This window comes from Parasteatoda tepidariorum, chromosome 7, assembly GCF_043381705.1.
Source record: "Parasteatoda tepidariorum isolate YZ-2023 chromosome 7, CAS_Ptep_4.0, whole genome shotgun sequence".
In the NCBI taxonomy this organism is placed as follows: Eukaryota; Metazoa; Arthropoda; class Arachnida; order Araneae; family Theridiidae; genus Parasteatoda; species Parasteatoda tepidariorum.
In genome coordinates, this window is record NC_092210.1 from 71,756,164 (window position 1) to 71,762,163 (window position 6,000).

The window sequence follows — 6,000 nt, forward strand, 5'->3', positions numbered from 1 at the left end:
AATTTGATGTGTAGAATTAGCAGGGGTGATAATGTGAAAAAATAACACTGAAAAACACACTTAATAAAATAATTCCGTTTTATAAATACAAATATTTATATTAAATGAAGAACAAAATTGAGCAGATCTTTTTAAGGAAAACGTAATTTAGAGGGAAAGCTGCTGGTTTTTGTTTTTTTAAACTCCTTATGTCTTTTCAACAATTCAGTGTGTATTGGAGTAGAATAAATGTATATTTGTCAGTTAGCTGTAAACTGCTTTTTTTAGCAGGTCATATATATATATGTATATATTATTTTCTTGAAAAAGGATAAAGATTTATTTTGATCCTTAAAAGAAAATGGTAAACAAAGTGGATGTAACTTGTGGCAGCACTTCCTTAATTTTGCTTTTGCAATCATTTAAGTCCTGATCTTATATTCAAAACTATTTTAAGCTTATTTTTTTGGATTCTATCGGGATTTTTTTCATTAAAAAAAATTTTTAGACAAAGATCCTCTCATGAATTTGGAAGGGGATTGACAAGTTTTTCTAATACAATTTACTTTATTTCTTATTTTTTTGAAATTGCAATAAAATTTTGATTTTTTAAAATTTATTTTATCGTGAATTTTGAGGTAAGGAATGAATAACACACCTCAGGCCCTTTGAGCCCATACACCAAATAATTTGTCATGTCACCCAGCAACTCAGCTGAAATACAAGAGATCGAGCAATACACGGACACGAGACACACGCCTGGATCAAGCATGAGAATGAGCACCTCAAATTGAGTCAATGAGCGAAGGAAACTAGAAAACACTTAAATGTCGCACCTAGTATCCACAGCGGCATGCCATTCCGGCTGCAGATGACTGCTAAAACTGCGTTGACAACTGAGATGCCACCATCACGGTCCATCAAGCGACCCTCAGAATGGAAGGTTCGTGAACTTTACTTTATTGAAAACAAATTAACAAAATTAAGCAATTAAAACACAGGGTAATTCAAATTGAATATAATTAAAAACTGCTATAACTATTTAATTTTACCATTTGACGCTCTCAGAAGAACAAAGGACCATACAATTTAGATGATGAGGTCGCTCAGAATACATTATCTTTAGCTGAGTCATGTTCAGGTTCAGTTACAGTGGAAGGCTTCTTAGTAGGAAGTATAAGGCTTCCGTACCCCATATTCGACTGTTGTGCTGGTTAAACTTCCCAGTTATGTGGATAAGGAGATGATCAGCCATTGCTTCATCCTTCATGCTTTCCAGCATAAAACATAACGTAATTCATGCATTTACCTTAGTCTTCCTGTTCCAGTTGCTGTACAAGTTGAATTCTGTACGATTTCATTTGCAACCTTTGTCTGAGAACACACCATACCGTTGTTTGTGGCGTTTGTAACCCCCTACTGCCTTGGTACGTCGATTTTCATGGGTTTTTAGTTCATACGTGCGTCGAATTCTTTCACCTTTTCCTGCTGAAACTCATGGCCTTCCCTTTTCCCTTTGCACCAACATCCTATGCCATCTGTGTATGTTGCACCCATTTGGAGGTTTTTGATTGTGACACGGACGATATCTTCTGCACTGTGATAACAGAATGACAATTGTTAAATTCTAATAGGCAGGATGCTTTCTGCAGGGGACTCTCCTTTTTCATGAATGAACTCTCACATGCGCAGGATTCCGCTCCACTGCCCCTTACTTAAAGAAATTTTGAAGTTCCGTCCACATTCTAAGTTAAACTTATCAATAAATTATTTTTCATTAAATAGTTGTAGCTGTTTGTAATCGCTATATTCGTTTTGAATTACCTTGTACATCAAAATGATAAAAGCAATTTTACAGCAGACTGAGGAGTGCGGAGACCAGCTAACTAAACTAGTGGTTGGCTTGACAGCCTCAGATGTAGTCAGTCCTTTTTTGGCTTCTCTCTAGTATCAGCTGGGTCGAAGAACATATCCTTTTGAGAGTGCAATGGTTTACATTTAGCTGAAGCCAAATTTTTCTTTTGCCTCTGTGCAGTTGGGACATTTGCTTTTGGCTTTACATGCCTTCGGCGGTGTCCTGGTGAATTAATTGGCTATTGCCTTGATGACACCTCAGAGCCTTTAGGTATTACTTAGTGTTCTGGCATATATAAATGAAAAAATATAAAAGTTTAAAAAAAAAAAGAAAAAACGTTCCAATCTACTCTATATCTACTGGTGGTCACCCACCTGGAATTGGGGAATTTTTTTTTATGCTGGAAAAATCAGGGAAATTAGATAAAAAAGGCTGGAAAAATCAGGGAGTTTTAAAGAAAAGCTAAAAAAAATTTCTTTGATATTTAATTTTACTAATTTAAATTATTTACTAATTTTCTTAATTTAAATTATTTCTTCCATTATACCCACATTTTTTAGACTGAAATGTATCTCCAAACAGTTAAAATGTCATCAACATAGCTATACTTTGCTTGCTTCAAAATTTGCTCCATTTTTACCGTTTAACTAGAATGCCGCATAAAATTCTCCCAGGGTTGCTGAACAAATGTAGAGACCTTTGATCTCTATGGAGTCTATGGGACTGTGCTAGGAAAGGTAAAGATTGTGTTGGACGTGAAAGAAGGGGTTAGGATATTTTCTTCTGTTTTAAAATTCTGCCCGTGGGCTGAATTCATTAATGGCTAAGCTTGTTTCGATGCTTTGGTGGTAATTTTTTTCTATTTTGAAAAAATGACTGTTTTTGTATTTTTAACTGTTGTACCATCACACGTGGTCCAAATGCTGTACCAGCCGTAAGCAGAAGATTAAGTAACAAGAATTTTTTGAAACAATGTGTGATAGATTTCAAAGTAATTATCAAATGGAGCATAAGCATTTTTCTGCAACTGGATGACGAAACAGAAATTAGCGCTTAATTATCATCCTCAAATTTCAAAATATATTGCAAATTTCTTGAAAGCTCACCTGTAAGTCTTTATATTGTTTATGCGTATTATTTAAGAATAAACATTTTGCAGTAGTTTTAAATATGCACTTATTAAAGTATAATATCTTTTTACTTTAAAAGAAAAAAAAAGTTTTACAGATGCTTCTAGGTAGAACCAAATGCAGTTATTTTATCAGTTTTTTTTTTGTTAATTATTTTGACCGCTTTTAAGATATTAATATAATTGTTTATAGAATTTGAAACAATTCTTTCTATTTAACTAGTTATAGTATAACATCTGCTCTCTAAAGGAATTTTATTTTTCGTCATTTCTTGATACATATGTGATAAGCTCAGCTCAAGATTTCGTTCAGGAGTGCTGATGTGAGTTGTCTGATTTGGTGTTCCTTGAGGCTTGACTAAATTAATAAATTATGACTGAATTTTATATATTTTCATTATCAGTTTTCAACTACAAGTTCAGTTTGTTGAATTTAGTTTGCATCTGCAAATGAATTCTAAACATTTTCTCCACTCTTTAAGAAAAATAGCATTCATTGTTAGTAAAAATATTTTTTATAAATGTGATTAAACGTTCAGCACTAATAATTTTTCAAGTAAATTATGATTAAATAACAATCTTGATTTTATCTTTTACTAAAAATTATATTTTCCTCCAAAAAAAAAAAAGAATTTTCGTTGTTTAAAAAAACTTAAAATAGTTGGTTTTCCACTTTTTGCTAAGAATGGAATAGAAGTTTTCTCTCATGATGAATTTATTTGCATTAATGTAACTGAATGTAATAAAACAGTTAACATGTTTTTTTTGTTGCTGTTAATATTGATTTATATATTTTTTGACCTCATTAAAAATATGCTTATCTAGCNTTTTTTTTTTTTTTTTTTTTTTTTTTTTTTTTTTTTTTTTTTTTTTTTTTTTTTTTTTTTTTTTTTTTTTTTTTTTTGTCTGTCATGTTTCTAGGAGTGCCTTATGCATAAAAAAGGCAACTGCCATTAAATGTTGGAGTATTATAATCAGAAATTCTATGGGGGAGGGGGAATAATTTTTCGCTTAAGATCTTCTATTATAAGTTTAATTTCTGCACTCCTGTCTCCGTCAAAAAAGGTAATGGGAATGTGCTGAGTACTCTGATTTAGGGTAATATGTTCATGATTATTTTTAACCTATTAGTTTAATTTCAGATGGATAAATTCATATTTCGGCATCCACCCTCACACCTGTGTATATTTGTAACTTATTAAAAACATTCAATAAAGTTTTTTTCCGGTTATATTGCGTGTGTGTGTTTTTTTTAAAAAAAAAAATCTTATTATCAAAACGCATTAACCTGATAACTCATGTTTTACACTGTATAACTAACATTTTATGCACATACCACATTCATTCCATTAAGTGCATGCAATAGTAATTGGAGAGCTTAGTCAGGGTTCGTAGTTTGCCCTGACTTTCCTGGTAGAAAAAAAAAAGTGTTATTTGTACTGATTTTTAGCGTTTTGTCCGGTTATTCCTGATTTTTTTTCTTCAGAACTTACAATTTTGATGAACACGCGAATTGAAAGGAGTCGTCTGAATTTTTTTAAATATCTCTCACTGGACCTATTGATGTCAAGTTTAGTGAAAGCTAGTACTAAAAATTAAATCCGATAAGTTTTCCAGATGAAAAGGAGTTCACGTCCACTTCTTTATCTTCCCCTTTTTCTCAGCAGAATGAATTTCTGAATCAATATTGAACCAAAAATTTTCATAATTCCCTTTTTATGGAATCTATTCTATTATTGTGTAGGATATATTCCACATTTTTTATAGAATCGTTTTTTATTATTGTTACACACCTACCTTCAAGCTTTTTTAAGAAAAGTGCTTAACCCCTTAACAATCGGTTAATTTTCTAGAAAACGATCATAAAAGTGCCTATTTTTTGGCTTTTATATTTGTATTACGTATTTGATTAGTGCTGCAACTAGTTTAAAATAAACTATCTACAATTACCTTAAAAATATCCTGGTACTGCCATCAGATGTGTAAAATGAGAAATGAAATGTTTTCCGGGCAAAAGAAATGAATTACAGTAGAAGTCCGATAATCCGGCACGTTCGGGACCGGCTCGATGCCGGACTACCGAAAATTCCGGTCTATCGGGCGGTAATTATACGAACAATTAGGTTAATGATTGAACTAGCAAATACATACAACAAAGTTTATTTTACATCTCATGTAATGTATGTACACGTTCTGTAAAACATATTTCACTTAGATTTAAAAAGTCACGAATGTCTTTTTGTTTTCTTGACTTTTGGCATAACTTTTTTTGAAAATCAGTCACGTCACAGTCGGCATTTAACAGGCCTTGAATAAAAGACCTTCTATAAAAGCATTTAAAATTTTGAATAACCCATGGGTTGAATCAAAGATGTTACGTTAGGTGGGAGCAGAGAAGCAACAATATTTCCAGAAACTGACTCATCGACTGGCGGGTGGGCTTTGCAATTGTCCAAAAGAAGGATGGCTTTAGTACCGAGCGCTTCCGGATGATCCCGAACTACCCCGAAAACTTCCGAATAGCTCTCGAGCGTTTTTATTTGATTTAAAGACACACTTTTGGAGAAAACCAAAATTTTTAAAATTTTCCGGAGCAATGCCGGACTATCGGGCATTCCGGACTGTTGGATGCCGGACTAATGGACTTCTACTGTAGTTTTATTCTTATTGTCGCGTTACTACTGAACACTCCAGCCCGTCAATATCACGGGAGCTAGAAATAGGGGGCGAAATCTCACCCCGTCATTTTCACGGGAGCGAGAAGGAGTACTTATTTTAGTTTTTTAAAAACTCTGAAAGGTTAGTGAAAAATGTGATTTCACAATGTCCTCTTAAATCTATACACTACTCATTAAGACTTAATCTGTTCCTGCATTTCATATGGAAGTGCCCATCATTTTACATGATGAATGAATCAGCCCATACTCGTACACTAAGCTGGATAAGTTGTGAAGGATTCTTGTAATATTAATTTAAGGTTATGTTTAATTCTCTACACATCTTTATCAGTTCAATGTTATCATATTATTCCTGTAAA